We start from the raw sequence: 27,880 nt of genomic DNA on the forward strand, positions 1-27,880 counted from the left end.
AACACTATCTATCAAGAGCTTTGCCTAAAGAGAAATTCTGCAAAGGCTCTCACCATCTTCCTGACTGGAGACTCTGGCTGTGTCCATCACCTCCTTGGTTTCTGTTTTTTTTTCATCAGACATCTCATTGCCTCTCCTCTCTTGTTTCTCACTTTCTGAGGTAGGACACTAGATCCAAACTGGTCCCCACTGAATTCTGAGGATGTGGGTATAGAGTCCTACCTAGTTAAGGCCCATCCTCTGCAGTGAGCCCAAACTGGACCCCTGAACTGGGACACCTCCTTCGCATAAGACTAGAGAATGAACCATGAATCTTGCATCCAGGTTTGGCTATCTCCTATTATTTTATTTTTGTTGGATCACACTTCTTATATTAAGGGTAGACTTATTAACCCTTTTAAGCCATTTATAACAGATGCTATAAGAATATTGCAGACATGGTACTATGTATAATAATGAGACAGCTATAAGCACATTAATAGAAAATGTTATAGGTGTTTATAAACAACCAGTTTGACTCCATAAAAGTCAATGACAAGTGACTAACCATCTATTAGTCACTGATTACTCTTGGTAGTCCATCAATCCGATGATGACAAATCTGAGCAAATCATCGATTGTTGGTCTCATGGTGTGCCCTCTGATGGCTGTACAGATGGTGCATGGGAAGTTCGCGGTCAGTGGATTGTGCGCTGCTGGTGCTCTGTGACGTCGTTCGCGTGCCTCTTGTAGACTCTGGCAGCGGTCTGCCTCAAAGGCGATGCAGATATTTCTGACTGTTGCATGCCACTGTGTTCTGTCTCTGGCGGCGTCCCCAAGGTCCCTGGGTTTGATACTGCTATACTGCAGATTGGCTTTGATGGTGTCCTTGTAACATTTCCGTGGACACCTATATGCTGGATGCCCTGGGAGAGCTCACCATGGAGAAGCTGGCGGGGGATTCTGTTGGCCTCCATGCGGCTGACATGACCGGTCCAACGTAGCTGTGACTTCATGATCATCATTTCGATGCTTGTCATCTGGGCTCTCTTGAGGACCTCGAGACTGGGCACTTTGTCTTGCCAGCGGATCTTCATGATGTTGCGGAGGCAACGCATGTGGAATGCTTCGAGCTGCTTGATGTGATGCCTATATAGTGTCCATGTTTCGCACCCGTACAAAAGAGATGAAAGAACAGCAGCTCTGTACACAAGCAGTTTTGTTGACATCCGGATGTTATGGTGGTTTAAAACTTTGACACGCAGATATTCGTGCGTTGATCTCATTATCCAGTGATCCATCACTGGATATGACACTACCCAGGTATTAGTCACCGATTGATACTATATAAATCTACTTTAAGATTGTGTGACCTTACATTTTAGGTTTCTGCCTCCAAGTCCCACTCCTTATAATAGGACTACATTGGGTAACAACTCTCCTGCTTAGATGTGGCTGACTGACATATCTTCAGGGCTGGTAGTGAAAGGTGAACTGCAAAAGTCCTTGTCAGGTGTCCCTGATGATCTTGGCCTGTAATATCCAGATTGGGGGAGCCCCCAGTGTAAGAAAAGTAATTCCATTTTTGCAGAGGATTTAGAGATTTCAAAACTTGGGTTCATTCCGATTAAGTATGAAAACCAATTTTTTTTTCCCCAAAATTCTCTCCGAAAGGGAATGGAGAGCCATCTCCCGGGCAGTGTGTCTGGGCTGCTGTACGTCCTGGGATCCCTGACTCCCGGGCAGTCTTTGTGGCTGGCTGCCAAGGACCCGTCTGGGCAGCTCTCCATCAGGTCCCCACCTGGTTTCTATCAGAACTTTGTTGAAGTCTAACTGTCTCCGTGGAATGTTTTGATTTTGATGAATCAGCAAATTCTGATGGCCGGGGTTGGGGTGAGAGGAATATTTTATTGGAACTCTTACAACCCGTATGTTAAGTGTGGTACAAACACATGGGAAGATGGTCTGAATTAAGCATCCCAACACATCTGTGAAGGAGGCAATTATGGTTTCCAGAAATCTGTGATAGGTGCATTAGAAATACCTACACAGATACAGAACCCACTCCCATTTCCCAGATGGGTAAAACATGCATAGAGAGGTCAAATGACTTGCCAAAATGCAACTATAAAATTAAGGCATAAAAGCGATGAGAGAGAGATAGTGAGGAAAATGCCAGGAGGGAGAGGCAGCAGTAGCCATCCATCCAGTATAAGTAACTGCTGTGGTAGATGCCTTGAAAAATGATGTGCCGTCATACACAGTCCAGAGTGACATTATGGAGAGGCCTAGAGTTTCCCCCTTCTTTCTAATAAAAGCAGCAAGGTTTTTACCCTGGAAGGCAGAAAAAAGAGTGCAACACAACAGAGAAGAAATGCAAGGCCCATGGCCTTGAGGCTCAGGGAGGACGGCCGACATGTCTCTTGATCCTTGTGTTCCTCTGGCTCCGGGACTCTGAGCACAGACAGCCCATCTGATTTAATAAAGGCAGGAAGCAAACGGTGACAGAGCTGTGAGATACTGCAGATGGGGGGGGGGGGGTTTGAGGAAGGGTCAAACTCATTAGTCATATGATGTGATGTAGTGGGGGAGGAATAAAAATAGTGATAACGTTTGAAAAATTGTTAAAGCAGCTGACCCAGCCACTCTGCTGCAGTGCATTTTTTGTGGCGGGGAGGGGGGATAACTACCACCTCCCAGCCTCTTTCTCACTTGTGTTTCCTTTTCCCCCCAGTCCATTTCATTACTACACAATATAGGGGGACATGGCTGTATTTAATATCTTTACAATAGTGGAGCTTGAACTATGGTGTGCGGAATTGCTTCTGCCTCAGTGATGAAACAGCATCTGCCTGTTAAGCAGTGATCCTTTCAGCTAAGAGTAGCAGAAACTAGGGGTAAATATTTTCCAGGACACCTACAGGACATAGGCTCCTAAAGCACCTACGTGACTTGGAAAACTTTGCCTCAAGCCTCTCTGAGTTTCTAGAGGATGTTTTTGACCATTCCAGCTAATTGAAAAACTCTTACTCAGAGGCAGAAATCAGAAGCACAATCCCATGCATGTACACAGACCGTTACCTGGGTTACCCCTCAGATACACTGGTGAAAGATGCCAGCTCCATATGGCGGAGTCATGGCTTTATCCTTGGAACAAGTGAAACGCAGGTACCTACTGTGCAAGGTTCCCTTACCCAACATTGGCCTGAGTTCCAACACCAGGGTCAGACTGGTCTTTGCGATTTCTTTTATTCATTATTGCAGTAACAATAATGACCAGATCAGGGCCCCATTATGAAGGTGCTTTACATTCACATTAAGACAGTGGTTCTCAACCAGGGGTCTGGGGCCCCCTGGGGGGCTGTGAGCAGGCCCAGCATTAGACTTGCTGGAGCCCAGGGTAGAAAGCTGAAGCCCTACTGAATGGGGCTGAAGCCCAGGGCCCTGAGAACCACCACCTGGGGCTGAAGCCTGAGCAATGTACTTGGGGGGCAGGAGGGACCTGTGGCATGGGGCCCCTGGCAACTGGCCATCTTGCTACCCCCTAATGCTGGCCCTGGTTTTTATATGCAGAAAACTAGTTGTTGTGGCACAGGTGGCCCATGGAGTTTATATAGCGTGGGGGACGGGGAGGGGCTCAGAAAGAAAAAGGTTGAGAACCTGTCTTATGAGACAGTCTCTGACCTCCATAATACAGACTAGACGAGGCAAAGGTTATGATCCCCATTTCTTGGACCATTGAGGCACAGAAAGAGAGGAGGTGGAATGCTCAAAAGAAATCGGGCTTTAACTTCTAGAGACACCAAACTCATTGGGGAGGTTACCTACAGTGGAATGTTCAGAAGTCACACACAGGACGGTTGTTGCAGAGATAAGGGTTGAAAACAGCACACCTTGAGTCCCAGTCCTTGTGCCTTACCTGAGAAATCGTCCTTCACTTGTGACCAACTAATGAACATTGAGACAGTGCTTTATGTGATGCTATTTCTTCCCCCTGCAATTAAGAATCATGATTCACACTAAACTTTAATGTGTTCACTAAATATACATTTAAAATATTAGTTCTACTGTTAATTCAGTGATGAGGCTGATGAATAGCAAGACCTCCTCTGGAATACCGGGTACAATTCTGGTCACCCATGTTCAAGACAGATTAATTCAGACTGGAACGAGTGCAGAGAAGGGCTATTACAATGATCAAGGGAATGGAGAATCTATCTTATGAGAGGCGACTAAAAGAGCTTGGCTTGTTTAGCCTAGCAAAACAAAGCATGAGCTGAGGAATATGATTTGCTTTCTATAAATACATGGGGGATAAACAGCAGTGAGGCAAAGCTTTAGAACAAATGGTATAACTAGGCCATGGATTAACTTAGGCTGGAAGGTTTCTAGCCATCAGAGAAGGGAGATTCTGGAGCAGCCTTCCAACTGGAGTAGTGGGTGGCAAAGAACCTACCTAGTTTGATACGTTTTATGAATGGGACTATATGATGGTTGCCTGCAACAGCAGAGGAGGGACTTGATGACCCAGGAGGTCCCTTTGTCCTGTTCTCCTAATTCTGAGCGGTGAGTTAGGTTGCTAAGAGTAGTGACAGCAACCTATCTACTTACTCAATGCATTGCCTTGTCTGATCTAAAGTCAATAACTTTCATATGAAACTGTTAACAAGGGTTGGATGAACTAGATGGAAAAATGAGAACTGACTTGAACCCAAACTTTTAAGTGAGGTTTGAATTTTTTTTTCTTGCTGTGGAAGGAAGTTCTAAAATAGAGGCTGCCCTCAATGTTTCTGGGTCAGCCAAACACAAGACGTAGTAATTTTTAGATGTGGTAGTAAAAAAACTTATGGAAACTGTAACTGTGCCTCAGTGGGTCACAACTTACGATGCCAAATTCAGGACAAACTGCTAAGAAACAGGGCAAACACAACCCCAAACTGGTGGTTATTCTTTCATAAGCTATAACAAACCAGCAACCAAAGTCAACTCCTGTTTCACCGCACTGGCTAACAAGAAGTCGTAAAAGCAGTTTCCTTAGGCATTCCAGTTCTTTATATCACCACCAAAACACTGGATTCAGAGATGAGTGGTTCTTTACAACCAGGCTCATCAAATGAAGGGTTCTTCTGATCCCAAAGGACCAGCCACACACCCAGGTCAATATATAACCGATCTTACCCAAAAATCATGCTGATGCCCATCCTTTAGTATCTAAAATATAAAGGTTTATTCATAGAAAGAAAGGTGAGAATTAAAATTGGTTAAAGGAATCAAATACATACAGTAACTGCCGAGTTCTTGGTTCAGGCTTGTAGCAGTGATGGAAAACCACTGTCTTAAGTCTCTGGTTGCTTCCAAACCATTGGAAGGACCTCAGTCCATTGGTTAGAATGCTCCCATTAGTATAGTCCAAAGGCTGGAGCAGGACAGAGGCAAAATGGAGAGGTTCACATGTTCATGCCCAATTTCACTCAGTCATTGCAGGAAGCCATTACCTATATTCCAGACAGCACGTTTATAGGACAGTCCATTCAGTGTAGCTAGGCATCTCCCATGGTCCATTGTGAGTTGTGTCCTTTTGGATGGGCCACTCAATTTGAATAGTCCATCCAAGATGTGCTGGCTAATTACTTCAAGGGCGTTACCCCAGGAGCAAACATTTGAAATCCAGGTATAGAGTCAATATTCATCACTTCAAATACAAAAGTGATACGTGTGCACAGATAGCATAATCATAACCAGCAAATCATAACCTTCTCATAGACACCACACTTGACCACCTTTGTACAAGATTTGTTGCCAATATGTAACAATGGTTGCAACAATGATCTATATGGTCATATTTTAATCAGATAATGTCACCGAAACTTTCACAAGTACTCTCCTGTTTTGTTACCACACCCTTCCCCGAAAAAACACTCTTGGTTTGAAATTTCAACAGCTCTACAGGTGGTCAAAAAGGATAAAATTCACAAAGATTCATAATTTTTTTTTAAGATTTCATTATCTTTTAGAAAAAAATCAAATTGATTGCTTAATTATTTGCTCCATTATTTTCCCAGGCACTGAAGTTAACCTGACTGGTCTGTTATTTCCTGGGCTGTCCTTATTTCCCTTTTTATAGATTGGCACTATATTTGCCCTTTTCCAGTCCTTTGGAATCTCTCCTGTCTTGTATGACTTTTTGAAGATAATCACTAATGGCTCAGATATTGTCTCTGTCAGTTCTTTGTGTATTCTAGGATGTATTTCATAGAATATCAGGGTTAGAAGGGACCTCAGGAGGTCATCTAGTCCAACCCCCTGCTCAAAGCAGGACCAATCCCCAGAAAGATTTTTGCCCCAGATTCCTAAATGATCCCCTTCCAAGGATTGAACTCATGACTCTGGGTGTAGCAGGCCAATGCTCAAACCACTGAGCTGTCCCTCCCTCCTGTTGGGCCCTGGTGACTTGAAGACATCTAATTTTTTCTAAGTAATTTTTAACTTGTTCTTTCCCTATTTTAGCCTCTGATCCTACCGCATTTTCGCTGCAGCCACTATGTTAGACATCCAATTACTACTAACCTTTTTGGTGAAAACTGAAACTAAAAAGTCATTTAGCACTTCTGCCATTTCCACATTTTCTGTTGTTGTTCCTCCCACCTCACCGAGTAACAAGCCTATCCTTTCCGTGATCTTGTTCTTGCTTCTAATGTATTTATAGAGCATTTCCTTGTTATCCTTTGTTTCTAGCTAGTTTAATCTTGTCTTGTTCCTTGGCCTTTCTAATTTTGTCCCTACATACTTGTGTTATTTATGTTCATCCTCTGTAATTGGACCTAGCTTCCACTTTTTGTAGGGACTCTCCTTTTTTTTTTTTTTTTAAGTTTCAGATGATTGAAGATCTCCTGCTGGTTAAGCCAGGGCGGTCTCTTGCCATACTTCCTATCTTTCCTATGCAGTAGGATAGTTTGCTCTTGTGCCCTTAATAATGTCTCTGAAACACTACCAACTCTCTTGAACTGTTTTTCCGCTTAGACTTGCTTCCAAGTCCAATGGGATCTTACCTAGCAAACTCAGGGAGTTGGTCAAGACTGCCTTCTTGAAATCCATTATCTTATTGGGCTCTTTTCCCTCCTACCATTTCTTAGAATCATGAACTCTACCATTTCATGATCACTTTCACTTAAGCTGCCTTCTGCTTTCCAATTCTCAACCAGTTCTTCACTATTTGTCAAAATCAAATCTAGAAGAGCCTCTCCCGTCTTAGCTTTTTCCACCTTCTGAAATAAAAAATACATTCCAAGAACTTGTTGGATAATCTGTGCCCTGTTGTGTTATTTTTCCAACAGATGTCTCGGTAGTTGAAGTCCCCTATCACCAAGTCCTGTGCTTTGAATGGTGCTTTTTTAATAAATAAATAAATAAAATAAGTCTCATCTACTTCTTCCTGATTAGGTGGTCCGTAGTAGACCCCTACCATGACAACACCCTTGTTTTTTCCCCTCTCTTATCCCTACCCAGAGACTTTCAACAAGTCTGTTTATTTCCATCTCAACCTCAGTCCAACTGTATACACTTTTATATATAAGGCAACACCTCCTCCCTTTTTCCCCTGCCTGTCCTTCCTGAGCAAGCTGTATCTTTCTAGACCAGTATTCCAATCATGATGTGTATTATCCCACCATCTCTCTGTGGTGCCAACTAGTGTCATAGTTGCGTTTAATTAGCATCTCAAGTTCTTCCTGCTTATTTCCCATACTTCACACATTACTATACAGATATATAAGATACTGGATTTGATTCCCACCCCAGCCCATGTTCTCTATTGTCTCTCCCTTATCCCTGCTATAATGGCCCATGCTCCCACAAGATCCTGACCCTTCTCCCAGGTCTCCGTGTTTTTCACTTACCTGTGGGCTTTTGTCACTGACCCCATTGAACTTAGTTTAAAGCCCTCCTCACTAGGTTAGCCAGTCTGCATTCAAATATGCTCTTCCCCTTCCTCAATAGGTGGACCCCATCTCTGCTGAGCAGGCCTTCCCGGAACAGTATCCCATGCTCAAAGAAGCTGAAGCCCTCCTGTAATCACCATTCTTGCAGCAAGGGGGCTTCAAGTTCCTTGACCATGGAATGCTGTTCCAAGAAGGACTACTAAGCAGAGATGCATTTAGGTTCTATGATGTATATCAGTCTGTAACCTACTGCATCTACTCTATTTTTCTCCTTCTGGGAAGGACTTGAGCATATTCATTCTTCTAACTCTGCATTTATATTTTGTTAAGGCACATGGTGTCTACTCGGCACAGATACATATTAATTAAATTTATGTTTTTCTTGTATTAAATCTCTCACCATGATTGTATTTAGGTGGGGTTTCTCTCTCTCTCTCTCTCTCTCTCTCTCCAGTGTTCTGTTTGCTCTCTCTTTGCAAAGACACACAAACATGTTTCTCAGAAGGTCAACCTAACCTATAGGAAATTCCTTCTGCCTCTGAGCTGGCTCGTTCATCACCAGTCATAATCGTTCTGGAATGTGAACTCGTAGTCTGTTATCTGGCTACTGCTAGTGATGATGCCTGGAGATGACAGCTTGATTTTTAAAAGCTAGGTTGACCCTGAGGGGTGAGGAAAACTTGTTTTGACAGAGCAAACATGACACAGAAGCAGTGCATGTGCCAATATATGTAGAAACAAGGTGTTATTTTTGCAAGGTGGATTTTTTTTTTCCACTGGGGAAAACATTGCAGAGTGTGGAAAACATAATATTATCACACCTTCCTCTTGTCTGAAAAATGCAACTGTGCTCATCAAGGCAGAAAGGCCATAAGTCTCTGGTTTAACTGAGAAAATGGATGCCACAGGTTCATCCGGAAAAATACTTGGGCATCATCAAGGTTATTTGCTAACATGAGTTTAGTGGAATCTTTATAACCTGATTTTCCCTGGCTTATCTGTGGGAACAGCAACAGATAGTGGGTAGGTTGGTGTAATGTAAATCAGGAGACCTTTCTTCCACCATGTGACATTCAGCCATTCCTTTCACCTCTGTTCATCCTCTGATCTTATTTAGAGAAGTGTTTTGAGGCAAAGACCTCGCATTTATACAGTGCCTTGCACAATGGAGCCTCGATCATGGCAGCAGGGTCTTGGCAGTATTGTAATGGTAGCAGTGATTCATGATCTCCTCTCCTGACCCCATGAGATATTGTTCCAACATTCCTCAAAGATGTGGTGATAAAACTGACGACACCATTGAACATATCCAAATATTGTGGTACTAACATGATACAATGGAAATGTTACTACTTAATCATTATGCTCTGTGTGTTTCATAACATCCTGCATTCTTCGTCTGTGACAGTGATATGGCGGGCAGGGGGAATCTCACCTTCTTACAGTCTGCAAAGCAACTGGCACCCTTTTGCTATTGTAAATCAGTCATTGCCAGTATAGTACCATTGTACAGTAAGTGGGCAGGTGATGTACTCTTCTTGCCAGGGCAGGTTTTTGATCCTCTGGGTATCCTCAGTGAATCGTGAAGATAAAAACCAAACAACTTGGGCAGGATGGTCTAGTGAATAGGGTACTAGAGTGGGAGTCAGGAGACCCAGATGCTCTTCCTGGCTCTGCTATATAATATTAGGGAAAATCACTTTCTCTGTCCTTGATAAGGCCCATATTTTTAAAGGTATTTAAATGCTGCTGCGTTCAACATTGCAAAACCTGTCTCCCTTTCAAAAGGATTTGGATACGTAGGAGCCAAAATTCCATTTACTGTCAGCGCGATTTAATCTCTAAGTACCTAATCCCTTTTGAAAATGAGATTTAGGCTCCTAAATCAGTTAGCAGTGCCTGACTACCTTTAAAAATCTGGGCCTAAGCTCTTTAGGGTAGGGATGGTCTCTTACTATGTTTTTACAATGGGTCTCCAATCTTGGCTGGAGCCTTTCAGTGGGTATAATAAAGAATAACAGCATGAGCTATTTTAAACCTCACTTGGTCTACATTTAGATTGAGGTTCTGTACTAGTAATGTATGAACCTGGAAGGTTCAGCTAGTCACCCAAATGATGGAAGGGGACATTTTGAAGGAGGCCCCTCACACTACAGTGCTTTGCTGAAATACCCATGGTCCTTCAAATTTCTGTGGCTGTCTTCAGGCACTGTCTCTTTTTTTTATTTTTTATTTTTTTTGTTCCGTTTTTGTACAGTGCCTAGGACAATGGGGTCCTGGTCTGTGACTGCACCTCCAAATAATTTGTTTTTGTTGGCAAAGTAGAACCCTCTGGTAGTTGCAGGGTTTGACAGCAAGCTATGGCTGTGATATGTTAAGGTGGTCTACATTTTAATACTAATAACTTTCTCAATGTGGAGGCTGAAATGCTCGTGTTAACTATGACCTCACATGTGTGCCAAAGCTGACCTGCTGAAAGGATAGTTCTCTGGTTGATGGGAAAGTATGTTCATGGAGGAGATACGCTTCTGTGTAAGTCAGCAATGTCCTCCTTCCTTGCTATGCTGCTTGGGGTGGCAAAGATGGGATTTTGGGAATTTTAGTGCTGGCTATAGCAAGACAGTTTCTCGCTTGCTTTCTTGCCCTCATCAGGAAGCTTAGATGCCCACTACCCCAAAAGTCTTTGTTTTGCCAGAGAACAGTCTACAAGTCACTGAACTGGAAGGAGTGGTGTTTAAACAGAGAATGGTGCTATTGCTAACAGTGGAGGAGAGTGAGTCCTTCCTTAGAGATTTTTAAGGCCTGGCTTGAAAAAGCCCTGGCTGGGATGATTTAGTTGGTGTTGGTCCTGCTTTGAGCAGGGGATTGGACTAGATGACCTCCTGAGGTCTCTTCCAACCGTGATAGTCTATGATTCGAATGGCAGTAGTTCAGTGAAAATGGAGATGATCTCCAAGGCATGAGTGGCAGTACATATGTTTATAATCCCGATGCTCTGGTATAATTTGTAAAATATACAAGGCCCCAGTCATTGATCAATGAGCAAAGCCTTGCACAAGAAAGGAAGCAAAGAACAACAGACATGATGAAGACTGTTCTAGGAGAGATCATAATCTTGCCGGATCCATGTCTAGACATGTTCAAGAGACTTTCCGGGTTGAGCATGATCCCTCGTAAATGCCATTTATTTCCTACTACAAATACAAAGCCACTGGGTGTTACAGGGTGGCATTGTTCTAAAGCCAATGCTCAGAGCTTAACTCTGCTTCCATTGAAATCAAGGGGAGCTTTACTACTGAACTCAGCAAAAGAGACCAGCCTTGAGTGCCTTTAAATACCATTGGGTGGGATTTCATTTAGGACTCTTTCTGGTGACTTTCTGCCTGGACCCCTCAAAGTCCCCCAGTGGGCATGGGGCTCAGTGGACTAGGGGATATGTAATGGCATATGGATACAGTCTTTCTATGGCCCAGTTAAAACTTGCATTTAGTTCAAATGCAGCCCATGTTGGTAACAAATGAACGTTACTGAACACTGCAACTGGCAGAGGTTGTTCTGTGACCTGAGCTGATATTCCCAGTCCAGTCCCTACCAGGCTAAAATTCACAGCCCAAAAGCTGTCAGTGGCAACCTGGATGTTCTCAGTGGAGATGGAAACATGTAGAGAATGAGCTCCCCTCTGGCTCACTGAGCTGGTTCCTGCCCACCATTTAACGGCTGACGTTCATATCCCAGGATCTCTCTTCAGAACAAATGCAGCTGTGGTACAGCCTCCCCCACATTAACCCCTGGGTCATACAGCCACTCTCCACTTCAGAATTAGGCCTAACTGGAAGCAGGGCTTGGGGCGGCATCCCGCGGGAGGGCGGCTCCGGTGGACCTCCCGCAGACATGCCTGCGGAGGGTCCGCTGGTCCCGCGGCTTCGGTGGAGCATCCGCAGGCACGTCTGCAGGAGGTCCACCGGAGCCGCGGGACCGGTGACCATCAGAACACCCTCCGCGGCGCGGCGCCCTGCTTGGGGCGGCGCAAATCCTAGAGCCACCCCTGACTGGAAGACTTGGATTTCCAGGGGAGGGGTTAATACAGCACCTTGTATGAGCACTAAAAACCCTTCCAGGGACTAACCATGGTCACCTTGGTAGTTTTTAGCATTTGTCAACAGTTTTGACACTTGCACTGGTTTCTGATGTAGCACAGTCTCTCCCCAGTAAGTAGTCAGAAATAACTGTGCGTCTGTGGCTTTTGGACTGTATCTGCAGCAGATCAGTTGAGTATGACAAATATTACAGAAAGCCCTAATGTCCTCTGCAAAGAGGTGCCTTCACTGTCTATGCAGCTAGAGGGAAAGCCGTAGAAATAATCTGAATCAAGATACTTGTTTGGAAGGGAATATGTATAACCCTGTGATTACCTTAGTTGTACCCTGCACCAGATGGATGATGGAGATAATAGTGTAGTACCATTACCACCACTTTGGCATTACTCCCCTGAAGGCAATGCACCAAATCAACTGCTGGTTGAACTCCATTGACTTTAGTGAAGTTACACAAGCAGAAACTTGACCTTCTGGCATGAAGGATGAGGGGCAGCACCCACTGGCAAGAGTGGACAAATAAAATGCCTCTTAGGCCCACACAAATGATGTTCTGAAATCAGCTGGCAGGAAGTGAGCTATTATCAGCCCCACTGAGAGCCAGTTCATAGCTGTAAAATGGTAGAGTTGCCAAGTGACATCCTTTCATCTGTTGCCCTCAGTCTTTTGTCCAGACTTTTTGGCCAGAATTCCTTTGGCCTTGTTGGTGTTGCATTTGTGTATTTGATCATCTAGTCTGAGACAGCCAGTGATGTATCCTCAGTGACCCAGCAAGGAAAGGCAGAGGTCAAACTTGTGACATCTCTTGATCTATGTATGTTTGTGTAACCCACTAGGGTTCATTTCCATCAAAGACAGAAACAGCACTTGGTTGTTTCACTGCTTCTGTGATATTCAATAGGGATTGGACTAAGAAGCCTTTCCAGGAAGGCAGCTTTCTATGGTGCTCTAAATCTCTTCCTCTGTAAGGGCCAAATATGTCTACAAACCTGTGCATCTGCTAAATGACGGTGGACAATCACAATGGCAACCCCTGGAAAGCAATTCATGCCTGCCAGAGAATAAATCTCCAATGGCAGGATCTCCACAACTCACAACAGCAGTGAGGAGGAAGGAAAATAAATGAGTGTGTTTTGGGGGCATGCCAGAAAGATCACGTACAACGTAGACCTACATAATCACAAACTTGTGTAGCAGAGGATTAGTAGGATGTGCAGTTACTACTCCTCATACTTAGCAATAGCTGGGTGAAGCCATGTTGCAAAGGTACCCCAGACCTTGCTTCCAATTTGGGAGTAAAGATTCCGTCTACCAGCCTCCTCCCATGGCCCTATACGTGAACACTGAATGCTAACAAGATATTCAGCATGTCCTCATTTGCAATAACACAAATAGCCATATGCTACTATTGTACCAAGCCAATGCTGCCAGTTAAGCTGGAGAACTTGATACAATCCCACAATTCACTTCTAGTCATAGTCATTCCTTCACCTGGCCCTTTAAGGGAGAAGAAGATGGAGATTTTCTTTGACAAGCTAACACTCACAGGTTGTTGAAAATGTGGGTTATTTATTTTTCCCCTTTCCAGGTTTCAGCTGTCTGCACTCCTGATTTAGTCATACTCCTGCAGATGAGGTAATGGTCTCTGAAGTCAGCCCAGAAAATGTCCCCTGTACCAGAGGCTGGAGAAATCTCCTTTGCATACAGTAAATCACCATCCAGAGCGGGCTGAAGACAGCTAGGTGAGATTATTATTTGCATTGCAAAGTACCTAGCAGCTCCTACCAAGATCTGGGCCCTCGTTGTGCTAGCCACGGGACAAACATAAGCGGAGACATTCCTTGCTCCAGAGAGATTTCAATCTAACCAGACCAGGGAGGACAGGGATAGGGAAACGGGAGTGAAGTAACTCAGTCAAGGTCACCCAGCATGTCAGTGGTGGAGCTGAGGCTGGAAGCCAGGTTGTCTGACTCTGAGGCTAGAACAACACTGTCCCTCCGAGCTTTACAAAGTCCCATTTGGAAAGAACAACCAGCCTTTTTTTCCCTCTGGAGGAGACATTAATTCAGCTGTAACGTACAGGTGCGCACATGGACTATGGGTTTGATTGTACTACCTTAGTCTCAATTGCTAATGTGAAATTCCACTGGACAGTCTGGTGCAGTTTTGACCCCATTACTGATCATTGTTCAAGAGAGCAGGAGATGCCCATTTCAGGCACAGGGGGGCTGCAAATTAATCCTAGGAGGCGTTGAACAGGGCTATTTTATTAGCGCTTCCCTGGCTCTAAATGTGACTAGCTCATCTTTTATGAGCACTCAAAGTCACTCCAAAATGGCAGCTGTGAACAATAAACGCTCCTTTGGAGAAGAGCGATTTTTTTTTTTTTTTTTTGGTCTTCCCTGAGCCTGTGCGGCTCAGAAACCAGACTGAGACAGTCTGTGTAATTCAGCCATAGATGCTCTTCTGCAACTGGAATTAAGAATCCAGACAATGCGTTCAAGATTGATGGTTTCCACAGGAGTTTATGCTGCTGTTGCTTTCTGTGCTTCACCTGACTTCTTCTTATATCGTATTACGGGCTTTGTCAGAAGAGAAAATAAAGCCATTGTCTCCTGGAAAGCTCTGCAGATACAGCCAGCCCTGGATTAGAAGACATGCATGTTTAACTATTCCAGTGTGTTTGGCTGAAGGCACTTGGGGTTTGGTTGGGGGAGGGGAAGGGGGAGAGGGGGAGTTGTGGGCAAAGGGAAAGTTGCTGTTGGAATATGCTCACCGAAAGCAAGCCACCGTTCCCTCAGAGGGGAAGGGATGGGACGATCATGCAGAGTGCTAGGGTATTCCTCTACAAAGGTCCAGAACCACAGCGCCTACCTTGCAGACAGGGTTATGCCCAGACTGCATTGTATGTAGTCTCAGAGTTCAGTTTTAGGTTTTCTTCATTCTAGCATCTGCATTCAAACTCCATTTCAGATGAGCACCACAATCTATGCAGGGTGAATTTGTGCTGTGTACTGACAACCAACGTACAGTCCATGCAGCATCATGGGCTAACGTGATACATAGGTCTCTTGCTGGTCCTCTGCACAGAGAATAATTGCACTCTTGTGGTCCTGCTCCACACATGAAGTGCACCCAAAGTCCCAGTTAAATTCTGCTCCTCTAATGGCAAATTCTATTGCAAGTGCCCAGAGAAATCCAGTTCAGCATGTTTTTCTCCCACGAGACCTATCCAGAATGAATTCAGTGCAGTTGTATCTTCCTTCTAAATGTCTTTATAGTATTGACTGGACTCTGTTCTTTCCCCAGGAGAAATGAGGCACCACAGATAAAACAATTTTTCTGTGTGCTAATGAGGCACCAGTAAAGGACCCATCTAAGTCTGTAGCTTTATCCAGCTTCTATACAAGGCAATGTGGTCCAATGGGCGGAGCACAGGATGGGGAGTCCAAAACCTAGCTCTGTCATTGATCTGTTATGTGACCTTGGGCAAGCTGCATCCTCAAGTTCCTCTTTCACTCTTTGTCTATTTAGATTGTAAGCCATTGAGGGCATGGGCTTTCTCTTATTAGGCATACAGCGCCTTGCACAACAGTGGCCCTGAAACCAGATGCTGCCTCTAGGCAGTAGTTTAACTACATAGATCTATAGTCCCTATCTGCCTGCTGAACAGTGTCATTCTACAGGAATTCAATAATGTTTAGCTCTGGAAGAGTCAGAGGAAAGCTGCTCCCTACAGCACGTTCCCCTCACAGGTAAAAGCCATCTAAGTTCGTGTCTGTGCATTTCCCCTCAGTACTGACACACTTCTGAAGAGCTGGGTCAGGTACTAGCAGGGAATTACCTATGCAGCCTCAAAGAGCAGTGAAGAGATGCTGGGTGTCTATGTGAATGGACCAGTTGCTGGATCAGTGCTGAAATCCTGTGGCTCTCAGGACATCAGGGGCTTTGGAGTACCACAGTTTGTGCTGAGTTTATACGGGTAGAAGACCCTGGAGACAACCCATGAAATCTTCCCTTTGAGGCCCATGAAGGTCTGGTAGTTGAGGGCCAGATTTACCAAGAAGCAGCAAAGAATCCTGTGGCACCTTATAGACTAACAGATGTTTTGCAGCATGAGCTTTGTGACTGGATGCATTTCGCTTGCAATGCAAGTCTGCTTGCATCCCACCAAAAAACACTGCTGCAGCTATCAAAACTAAAAACTCTTGTTAGTCTATAAGCTGCTGCTAGCTGCTGCTTCTAGACACAGACCTACCCTTCTAACCTGATACCAGATTTACCAAGTGACTCTGGCACCTAAATCCCCATTGTAGGTAGCCTTGCAATCGACCAAACCCCCACTTGGCAACCGCCTAAACCTGTAGCTGCCTAAACTTTTTCTGAAAGTTCCCTACGTACCTCAGTTTCTGCCTCTGGGCATGGCCCCTGTGCCCTCAGTCTAAGGATACAAGTGCCCATCTCCCACCTAAGCAATCCTCAGACTGGGGTGTGGTGGCACAGGCTCCCAGTCTGATCAGGAAGGGGTTAAAGAGCTCCTCTGAGCACATCCAGCCCCAATTTGGTGCACCTGTAATGCCTGTTCCTCCTTATGAGGGAGGATCCAAGCCCACTGCAGGGTGGCACTCAGAGAGAGGCCAGAGCTACCGCTCCCTAGGCCCACAGAGTAGGGGCTGCTCACCCAGTAAGCTGCTCAAGAACCTCTGCTTCCTGGACCCTCTGGAGATATAGAGAGACCATCTTTGCTTTACATTAGAGCCCCCGGCACTCAGCCCTCACTCTATGGGCATGCCCTAGAGAAAGGTTCCTCTGCTTGCTTGTGGGACCTGATCCGGAAAGCATGCTCAGAGCGCCCTATCTCCATGCAAAATGGCAGGAGGCACCTGAAACACTGTTTCCTTTATGCAACTTTTCCCATGGCTTGACCTTCAGTGTATATATACACTTACAAATGCATTGCTCTAAGCAGAATTGAGGGAGATGGGAAGCATTAAACTACTACAAGAAAGGCTGCCCTTGCAGTATTTATGATCAGAGTGAAAGCAGAATGTATCAACAAGCTTAGGGTGGGAATCTCGCTTCTCATGAGGGTTCCTGCTCTTCATATACAAGAGGCTGGGATAGCTTGACTAGAACCTGACTATGGTCAAAATCCTTGAGTGATTATCTGAACTGAACATCTGATTCCTCTGAGGCTTGGACATCAGTGGAGAAATGCAGTCAAACAGAGAGAAATCAGATGTTCTTTTCACATCTGAACTTCAAATAGATCCTCCTTTTTTCTTAATTAAATCTTGCGTATGTGTCTGTGTGGGTTGCTTTTGTGTGTGTGCCTCTGTATCTATTAGCCATGGCTGAACTATTTACTGTGACTGAAACTCATGGCAAATACAGTCCACATTTTTGTTCACAAACCCATCCTGTTTTCTCTTAATGGGTCCATTGTTGAGGAAATAAGCAGTTTGTGACTGAATTTTGGCCAATGGGTTGCTCTAGCATCCGCCTGCCTTGGTAATCATGCAAATAGCTGGAAAGCCGATGTAAATCGTGGAGTGAAAAACTTGTTGGGAGTGTAACTTACACAGACAGACCCCCATACATGATACTTACTCACTTGCATCATTATAACCCTCCTGAAGCCAATGGAGTTAAATCACAATAAAATGGGTGTGAGATCAGAATCTGTCCCATAGGTTCAAATGATTTTAGATTCCTTAACTCCTGGGTGTATTGTGCAAACATCTCACACACAGGACACATGGTGCAGAGTCGGGGAAGGAGGTGGAGAGAGAAAACAGACAAGACTGACAGACCGATGGGGAGAGTCCAAAGACAGCCAGACAACAATTATAAATAGCATCCTTTTTGAGGTTTGTTTGATGTGTTGCCCAAGGCCAGGTGGAAAATCTTTCCGTTGCTGCCTCTTCTACTAATCGCTTTCCCCTCATTTTTCAATAAAGATTCCAAGTTTGGTCACTTCTTTGGCACATTTGTTTCCCATTAGGATACTTTGAGCTGTTTCAGTGTGTTATGCTAGATAATTGCTTTAATAACAAACTGAGGAAAAGCTTTTGAACATTTTAGGAAGTAATTTTTTCCCTCTATGAAAATCTAACAAACAATCACAGAGGCCTGGGGAATAGCAGGAGAACGGAATAATCGACTCTGGTTACTGATGGTCCATTGCAGTTGCATATAAGCCATATGCCAGAACTGTTCTTTAATTATAATACTACTCACATTTATATGGCACTTGTCATTTTCAAAGCCCTTTACAAATAGTGGCTAATTGGGCCTCGCAACCTCCTTGAGCGCTAGGGCTATGAGTATTATTGTTTCCATTTTACTGTTGGGAAGACTGAGGCAGAGTGTCGTTTTTTTTTTTCCCAAGGACCTAGGGGGAGTCAGTGGCAAAGCCAGGATTTGAATCAAACATTTCCTGGCTTCACTAGGCCTCACCCTTTTCCAGAGGTGCCGACCTTCTGAGTTCCCGGGGGGTTCTCAACCCTCACTCCTCCTCTTCCTGTTCCCACCCTCCCAGCACCTCCTGCACACGGCTGAACAGCTGATCATGGCAGGTGGGAGGTTCTGGGAGGGAGGGGGAAGAACTGATCCGTGGGGTTGCCTGTGGGTGCTCAGCACCCACTATTTTTTTTCTGTGGGTGCTCCAGCCCTGGAGCACCCATGGAGTCGGCGCCTATGCCCTTTTCTCTGTTGTGGGTGGGAGTGTCAGAAGCACTGGGTGTTGGCATAGCACTGCTCCCACTGAAGTCAGTGGGAGTTTTACCGGAATAAGGAGGGAGAAAGCTGTCAGGTCCATGCTGAGCGCTTTTGAAATACCTCCCTTATGTTGATGTACTATAAAGGTGCATTTAAGAAGGCAATGTGGCTGAGAGGAATTGGGCAATAAATAACGTCCTGAAGAAAGGGTTCAGGCTGACTTAAGGCATTTAGCTAAGAGACTGCCCTCCACTCCAAATCGAGCTTCTTAAGTGGAGCATTTGGACTGCAGCTCCTGCTCTTGCAGAAATAGCCCCAGGAGAATTCAGTGTAAGAAATGAATTTGGGGTTGTAATTGTCCCACCCCTTTGCCTTCTGGTAGGACTGCACTCAGCCCTAGCCGTAGGGCAGCAGAAGTTGTGCAACGGTACTGGGAAGAGAAATCAGCTTCATTGAGGCCCATCCCACTGCTCGGCTTTTGCTGTAGTACACAAGGCAGGTGCCTCTTTTTGCTGTGGCCAAAACCTAGCTGTTAGGTTTTCTTGTGGCCCACCCAGGAGTTGGCTTTCTCCGCAGGCCACGAGCAGTTTGACTTGTGCTGATCCTATGTTGCTGAGGCTCAAGCTGGCACTGATTTCTTCTCCCTCCCCCAGCGCAGCCACGGCAAAATAAGACGCTGGTTTGGGCTGCGTTAACAGTGCTTCAGTGTAGGCTGTAACACCATCCCAAGCTAACTCTGTTTGTTTGTTGTCTGGTGGGGGCTGAAGGGGCAGGAAAAGGAAGGAATTGAGCAGTGAACAGCTGTTGGGACAATGCAGTGCCATATCCTAGGAAGGTGATATGGCAAATCTGTGGTTAAAGGGATGCTGCAAGCTTTCAGCTGCTTTTCTTTCCTATGCTGTAAGTTCCTAATGACACAATCTCTGTCCAAGCGGCTGAGAATCCTTTGACAGCCCCAGCGAGTTAATGAACTAAGAGGGATGTGGGTTATCTATTCCCAGAGATTGGGGAGCATGAATTAAATGGTCTTTCGAAAGATGGGAAATAATCATTCTTCTGCTTCAAAGGCGCGTCGGATTGAATGATGTCGCCAGCACAAATCAGCAATCACAATCACTGATGAAGACCCATTAAACAGATTGGGCTGAATAATGCACAGGAAAGAATGTCGGGAACGTCTTTAAATTTGACTCTCGACCTTGCAATGTGTCTCTTTCTTTTTTCTTTTCTTTTCTTTCAACATGGAGCTTTCCTATCTAAGCACTTTAAAGATGGAGTTGCTGGGAGGTCATTCCTATACCATTCCTGGTGCAAACGTAGGTCAGGGAATGCTGGAGTAGCTAGGAGTTCCCTCCCTTTGGGTGTTCTTCCCACACCTCCCTCAATGGAGACTTGGGGTGGGAGAGACTGGGCTTGGAGTATCTGGCAGCTGCCCCACAGCAGGCACTCATACTAATCCATCCAGTGCCTCCTGCTGGGAAAGGCTGAGAATGGAGAAGCTGGGAGCTCCCCCCAAGGCAAGTACTCCTGCACTATTCCTTCCCCTAAGTGCAGGGGAGAGGCTCAGGTGATTCCTACCAAAAGAAAGACACATTCTTCTCCAACTTAGCTATTGCCAAAGTGACATAATGAAGTCAACCATTACTGCATGATCATTAGGGATGCTAAGCTCTGTTTGTATGTGGGGGACTCATTAGAACCACTTGGCTGTACAGTCAATTCAGTTGGAAGTTATGAAGTGTAACTATCTTTAATGTTACTGGAAGGAGGTAAATCTCATTAGTCTGGCTTTTATGCCGTGAGAGCTGTTACTTCAGCTGAGTTGCAGCAGGGGGAATTAACCCATTGTATAGCCCTCTCTTTCTGTCAGGAGGGCAGAGAGGAAAACTCCTATGGAGTAGCTGACCAGTTATTGCCAAAAGGGGCATTGGTGGGGAGGGAATTTGCTGCCAAGATTGGTCCATGTTTAGAAACGTAGGAATTACCAGAGTGGATCAGACCCATGGACCATCTAGTTGACTATCTAGGCTCCAGGACCAGCTCCAGGGTTTATGCCGCCCCAAGCGGCGGCGGCGGGGGCGGGGGGGAAGCCACAATCGCAATCAGCAGCAGCTCCACCACGCCGCTTTCTTCTTCGGCGGCAATTCGGCGGCAGGTCCTTCCCTCCGAGAGGGACCGAGGGACCTGCTGCCGAATTGCCGCCGAAGAGCCTGACGTGCCGCCCCAAGCACCTGCTTGCTGAGCTGGTGCCTGGAGCCGGCCCTGCTTGGCTCCTGCTAGGCTGATGCAGTATAATCTGCCCTCTGTGTTCAATCTCATCCAAATAGTTAGTTTGGTTTAAATCCTGAAGCACAATGTCTAAGATCCTTTCCAAGAGGCATGCCAGCACTGACTAGTCTCACAGAACAGATATGTGAAGGTGATGTGGCGAATGCCTTCCACAAGAACAATAGCCGAAAGCTAGACTTGGCCTCAGAGCCGTAGAATCTATAGGCCTAGAATTCTGCAGCTGGGGAGGGGGCTGTTAAGGATACACCAGCAAGAGGGTGAACAGAAGGAATAGCAGTCAGGGATAGATAAGACATAAGCATGCTAGCCCATGCCTGCAGCCCCAGCACCTGGAGTTGGAGGATGAGATCTTAGCTTTCATTTTTTTTAAATGAAGTTTTTCTAGCCTACGGATGCCAAGAAAAGCTTGGAAATGTGACTGGAGCGTAACCAACCCCTGCCTGAAATGATAGTGCTAAGTGGTGTGAACTGCTCCTTTCATTTTAACTGAAACCTGCTGCCTCCTCAAATTGGGGCAGGGTCATGGCTCAGGGGAAGGACATGGTGTGGAGGGGGAGCTGTGGGTTGTGCCCAGAGCCAACTTGCCTTAATCAAACCCCGTGAGGGGATCCAGACATCTGTCTGGTTGGATGGCATGTGCGTATAGGGAGAATACTGGCACTTTGACTATCTATGGCCTCTACAGGAGGGTCAATAGTGTAAAAGCCTGTAGGTGAGTAGTTCATCCAGTTGCAAGCTGGAGTTCAGTTCAGGCTAGTTACCCTTTGGTTTTTGCAGCTCATGAACGTACGTCTGACTGTAGCTTTGTGTCCATGGGAAGTTGCAGGCAGAGAATTTCTGGCCTGTTAGCTTAGATTTGTCTAAGAAACGAAATCCATAAAAGCCCCTCGTAGCTGCGTACAATCCTGTTGACGTTCTCACCTGGTGTCATCTCAGGAAGAGAAGCTGCAGAAAGAAAGGGCAGGAGTGTTGCACCCCTAGTGTCTGGGGCCAAAGAGGATTGGGAGAGCACACAAAGTGTTAGGGTGAATCTAATCCAGTGAGGGTTGATAGGCCCCAATCTGGCCTGTATTTTTAACTGCTCCAGAGTTAAATGGCATATGAGCTAAATCAGAGCTGCATGCTCCTTCAGTGGGGGGTAGATATGCCTTGACAGCCCCGGTGTTCTCTACCCAGACTCAGGTCTATTCTAGTTGAATAGGAGGGGATGGAACAAGTGGATTTTCTAGAGGGCTACCAGATTGGCTGTAGGTTTCTACAGTGCCAGCTATTGGCTTGAGTGGTAACACTGGCACATGGCTGAGCAGAGAGGGAGGAGGGCTGTGGAAAGGGGCGACTCAGCAGCTCCCCCCTCTGTAGCATGCATGGGATACAAGAACACTGTTTGGACCCAGGGCTGATGGGGAGTGGGGAGGGAGAAGGAAGGACAATTGTATTGGAGTACTGAGCTCAGTGGGGGCCCCCATAATGTGTGTAAATAAAGTGAAATGGGAGGAAGTGGGGCCACAGTGGACCCCACATTTCTACCCTCCATGGGTGTTGACATTCGGAAGCAGGGTTCTTCCTGATTTTCCCCTTGAAGGCCTGTAGATTTGTAAAGGCCAGTTAGGATGACAACAGACAAGTTGGAAGGGATAAGAAGCAACTGGGGTGCCTTGCAAGGACATCCATGTGTTGCCAGCCACCAGAAAGGACTGACTGAGGTCTTGGGGGAGTACAGCACCGTTGGATTAGGTTGATCCCTGGGTGTATCTGGTGGCAGAGGGCAGCCTTGGCTGGGGTTAATATGTACTTGTGAATAAAACGAGGATTAATAAATCTCAGCGCAGACTAGAGGGAGGAGGATCCCTGAGTAACAGGGGTGGGTAACTGACTTGGCACAAAGTTCCCTTCTGCTGACTCAATTGACTTAGCGGGACCAGGCACGATTGCCCTAATAAATTAAAGTATGAAAATTCTCATTTGTCATTTCACCACTTCCCTGTGCTGCTGTCCTGACATCTGGGAAAAACATTAGTGTTAGGACAGGGAGGGGAGGTGTGGGCAGACGGGAGGAGGGCGAAGGCTTGGGGAAAGGAGAGGAATGTGCAGGATTAAGGCATGGAGCTGCCCAATAGGATGGATGCAGCACAAGCTGCCTCTGGATGGGATACAGTTGCCTTAGGGTTTCTGGGGTTAAGCATGATTTTGCATTGAAAGGGGAGTCCATATGGGAATCAGTACTGACCAGTTTAGAGCCACTGGGCTCCCACAAAATATATGGTGATAAAGATATGGGGTGACTCCCCCACACTAGATCCCTAGTCTTTCCTCTTAATATTATAGTCTATTGATTATGTTCCTTGTCACCTGAGGTAACTTTAGAAAGCTGATAAGTATGTTATCAGATCATACACCTATGTAGATGAAGCTTGGGTGGATTAATGTGCACTCCACCCCTTTTGAGAACCTCTGTTTTCTCTCCTCCTTTGGGACAGCACCAGGACTGGTGGCCTTCCCAGAAACCACCCACCAGAATCTGAGCCCCAGCAAAATGAAGGTTTTCAGCTTTTAATAAGAGCAAAGGTCCGTGTCAGGAAAAGAGGTGGGGAGGTTGTGTTGGGGAGGGCGAGAGTTCAGAAGAATTATGGAGATTAGGATTAAACATTGTGACAACTGAATTATTATTTAGGTGCCACCAGAATAAATAAGGGCCCTACCCCTATTCTGCGGAGCAGTGTGTACAAATATAATAAGGACTTGGAGACAGTCCCTGTCCCCATGGCGAATAAGGAAAATACCTCTAAAAAGTAAGGTGAAAACAGCTGTGGCATAGTGCCATTGACCGGGTGGGTCTATTTTTCACTGCTTAACCCTAAAGAGGTGTGTCACGTTTTTGTCAGTTCATAAGGGAGCCATCCTTTCTTCCTCCTTGACTACCCCAGGTGAGGAAAGAGTTAGCCGGCGAGGGAGGCAGCATGTTTCAGTGAATTGGATAAAAGCCTGGGAGTTGGGGGACACCTGATTTCTGACTCTGCCACTGACTCACTCTGTGACCATGGACAAGTCACCTCTTGGTGCCTCGGCTTCCTCATCTGTAAAACACGACGCTCACCCGTATCTGTAAAGCACTCTGAGGTCCATGGATGAGAAGTCTCTGGAAGTGCTAAGTACTGAGACCCTGTGCCACCAAAGGGTTAATGAACCCAGCACTCTGAAGCTCAGAAAGAGGGGAACAGAGCGTTCCCGGCACCTAGAAGCCAGGGCTGGGCCAACAGCTCCTCATGGCTGATGGGTTATAGCGACACCAGCCTCATAGTGCTTCTAACAGACATGATGGGGAGAAGAAGGGACAGGGCATTTTTCTTTCTGACTCTTGGAACAATCACCAACATAAAGAAACGTAGCTATTCTTAGCTGCGTCTCGGGGCGATGCATAAGCTTTCCTGCTGAATTATGGAATATGATAGCTTTTATTAAATCCATTACAATTATAGCCTCTCTGCTAAGCAGGTTCTGGAATATGGAATAAGTAGGGTGCATAATTCCATATAAATATTTAAGATTTCGGTGCCTGATATGGTTTATAGGCTCTTAAGGGGAAGAGCTGTAGTTAGGACAGTTTCATTTCAACTCTTTCAAACTTTCTAATTCATTTCCCCCCCCTCCCCAGTGTGGCTTCGTCAGCAGCTTCTTACATGCACTGTTGGAAAACTTTTTGCTTTTATAAGTAATAATACTAGGGTTTGGGGGAGGAAACCACAGGAAAAAAACAACAGCCCCTACTTCAGTTCTGCCTGAGCATCTGCTTTCATTGGGGACAGATCCTCCCACCCTCACAGCCTGAATGCATAAGCCTGTGATCTCCTCTAGCAGCCGGAGTTTGTGCTGGGCCTGCTTAGCACTTGGATGGAGGTCAGACTTGCAGGCAGTTGATACGCAGGGAGATGGGATCAGATGTTCCCCTGTGGCGATACTTCTTACTGCCAGTTAAGAAAGGCCTTCCGAGTTCCGAAGGACCCGGCCACTCTGAGGTGGTGGGGAGGGATGGGAGCCCTCATCTGTTCTGGGATAAGTGCTGCCGGACGAATAACTGTTATGACCCAATGCAGCAGCATCCTGTGCCAGCCAATGCTAGGTGAAGAGACCTCACAAAGGTTAGAGGTTTGGATCGCAGGAGCCTGGCTGCTTATCAGGAGCTCAGTTCTGAGGTGTCTGAAGTTCACCCATCCGTCTGTGGCCATTGGACCAAGTCTGCTCCTCCCTATGGAGTTGAGCTTTCTCAGGAGCTCTCTCAAGCCCTAGACTGTTTTTTCTCTCTCTCGTTCAAATCTGTGCTGCCTGGTTTTTAAATCCTGAGGTACTTACCCATCCACCCCCAGTGCATTAGTGTTCTGTCCATCCCCCATTTCTCTTCCTCTCTCAGATCTAGTGACTCAGTGTTTCCCTCTCCCTGCTCCTGACCCGGTCCATCCCAGCTCACGCACAGGCCTCTGCACCGCTTCCCTCGCCCTCCCGCCTTCCCCTGCCAGCTGCTTGAGGCGCTCTCTTTGGCTTCTCACCCAACTCCTTTGGAGGTTTTCTTCTGAGTCTGACACCAGCCCCGCCCACCTTGGCAGCTGGGAGAAGACTTTCCAGGGATGGGGTGTAAAGTGGAGGGGGTGGGAAAGCTGGAGTCTGGCTAAAGGGCAGAGCATTCCTCACCCTGGTTTCTCATACCGCTGCCACTGCCAAAAGCTTCTCTGCAACTCCTGTTGCTTGGAATGACTCCTCTGTATAGCTAGCCTTTGCTTGCTCACCCACTTAAACCTTTTTCTTTCCTGCCCTGTGTCCCTCAAACAATAGCCGATGGAGCGAGAAATTGCCTGTTACCTATAAAAGCATTTGGGGTATATAGCTGCAGGAGAGATTTGGTTAAAGAGTTTGAGCTGATCAAAACTCAGGGTGTGTGTGTGTGTGTGTGTGTGTGTGTTGGGCCAGGGGGGACTGTGAAAATGGGTTGGGGGTGTGTGTGAGAGAGAGAGTAGGGGGAAATTCTCATTAACATTTCAAATGTTGACAATTTGAAAATGATACATTTGGAAAATTTGCATCCACCTATGAAAGTGATGCTTGCATTTTGTGATAGGCTATCGCCGCTCAAGGCAATGGTTCAGGAGAAATGGCTGGCTAGAAAAGCTTAGTGTGACTGCAGTCGCAGCCTGCTCAGCGGTGGGCACTACAGGGGCCAGTCTAAGCATGCTGGCTTTGGGGTTGTGCACACGATTACAGCCCAGACCTCTCACACCTGACAGCTGGGGAGCTCGAGCCATTGCAGGCACAGCAGATGCTGTAGAATAGTGAGTGCTGGCTGGGAGGGAGTCACTGCAGTTTGGCTGCAGTTTTTATTTTGTTTAAAATGTCCAGGGAATTTAGCACTGTGTTTCTTACAAAGGTTTAAATAGGGTAAAAATCAATGCCAAAATAACCTCCACTTTCTGGGTAGATATTGGGGGATGGGACCAAAAAAAAAAAAAGCAACAAAAGGGAAAAGTAAGAGTGTCAAAAGTGAAAGTTTAATGCTGTGGCTTATTTCATGAGGTGTGCACTAACAGCATGTGCACATGTATCTTCCACCACCCTGCCTTACTTTAACAGACAGCCTCACATTTACACTTCATTAACATAAACACATCTATCTTATGTCATGTATTGGATTGTCAAAACGAGTCAGTATTGTCATCTACTGAGTGGTCCAAAATTTGGGTGAAAATCTTTGAAAGCCGAGCAATAGCTCTTGGCCAAGCTGGGAGTCTTTCAGTAAAAACTGATCACGAAAGGTCTTAACAAGCTCCCAGCGACTCCATTCCCAGCCCCTCTCACTTGCTCTGAAGAAGCACCTCACTCCAGTCCCAAGCCTGGTTTACACTTGAAACTTAGACCAGCCTAAGTACGCCGTCCTGGGGTGTGAAAAATTGACATCCCTTAAAGACATAGTTATATTGGGGGTTAGGTCAGTTAGACACTGCAAGGTGGATGGAAGAATTCTTCCACTGACATAGCTCAGGAGTGGCCAAACTGAGCCTGAGAAGGAGCCAGAATTTACCAATTTACTCACTGGCAGTCCCGCCGATCAGCACCTCTCCCTCCCTCCCCGCACCTCCCAAGCAGCTGTTGGGGGGTGGGGGAAGACGACGAGGGCACCGCAGGCTGAGGGGAGAGGGTGGGAAGGGGTGGAGTGGGGGCCGGCCCATTGGAAAATTGGCACCTGTCGCTCCAGCCCCGGAGTCGGTGCCTATACAAGGAGCCGCATATTAACCTCTGAAGAGCCGCATGTGGCTCTGGAGCCCCAGGTTGGCCACCCCTGACCTAGCTACTACTCTCAAGGGGGTGGATTTCCTTCAGCAACAGGAAAAACCCTTCCGGGGCTGGTAGCAAGTATCTATGCTGCAGCTATAGTTCCTGTGGTGTAGACAGACCCCCGCCCAAACACATCAGGCAGCATATGCTGGCTGGCTAAGGGGCAGCTCCCAGCTAGTTCAGTCCTGCCCTTTCTTTGCAACTAGCTCTTCGGACTAGTGTAGACGCACCGTCGGTGCGAGAGGTCCCAGCCACTTCACTCCCGGCTTCGCCTGGTAGTGTTTGTTTCAAGAGAAGCACCAGTAATAATAATTAGTACCTAGTGCTCTTTTTCTAGCATAGAGGCCACTCTGCCTCCCTAGATTAATACCACTTGAGCTCTAAAGGTAGCTGCTACCCTCGTAGGATACACCACGAGGTTTCTTTGCAAAGCAGGAGGGGTGGACGTTTCTCCGTGTGACAGCAGTGAGAAAAGACGTTTCTGTATTCTCTTTCCTCCTCCCCACACCTGCCTCCTTCCCTCTCCCTTCCTCCTACGCACCC

At 46.2% G+C, this 27,880-nt stretch overlaps 1 long non-coding RNA gene across 2 annotated transcripts in view; it reads left to right on the forward strand.

The window, feature by feature from the left end:
* Positions 1–27,880, forward strand: part of LOC120386063 — a 177,787-nt gene that overhangs the window by 24,367 nt on the left and 125,540 nt on the right. For both annotated transcript variants that reach the window (XR_005589504.1, XR_005589503.1), the window contains exon 2: positions 13,599–13,752. This is a non-coding gene — a long non-coding RNA (uncharacterized LOC120386063). The remainder of the gene's footprint in view (positions 1–13,598; positions 13,753–27,880) is intronic.

The sequence above is a fragment of the Mauremys reevesii genome, linkage group 18 (genome assembly GCF_016161935.1).
Source record: "Mauremys reevesii isolate NIE-2019 linkage group 18, ASM1616193v1, whole genome shotgun sequence".
In the NCBI taxonomy this organism is placed as follows: domain Eukaryota; kingdom Metazoa; phylum Chordata; order Testudines; family Geoemydidae; genus Mauremys; species Mauremys reevesii.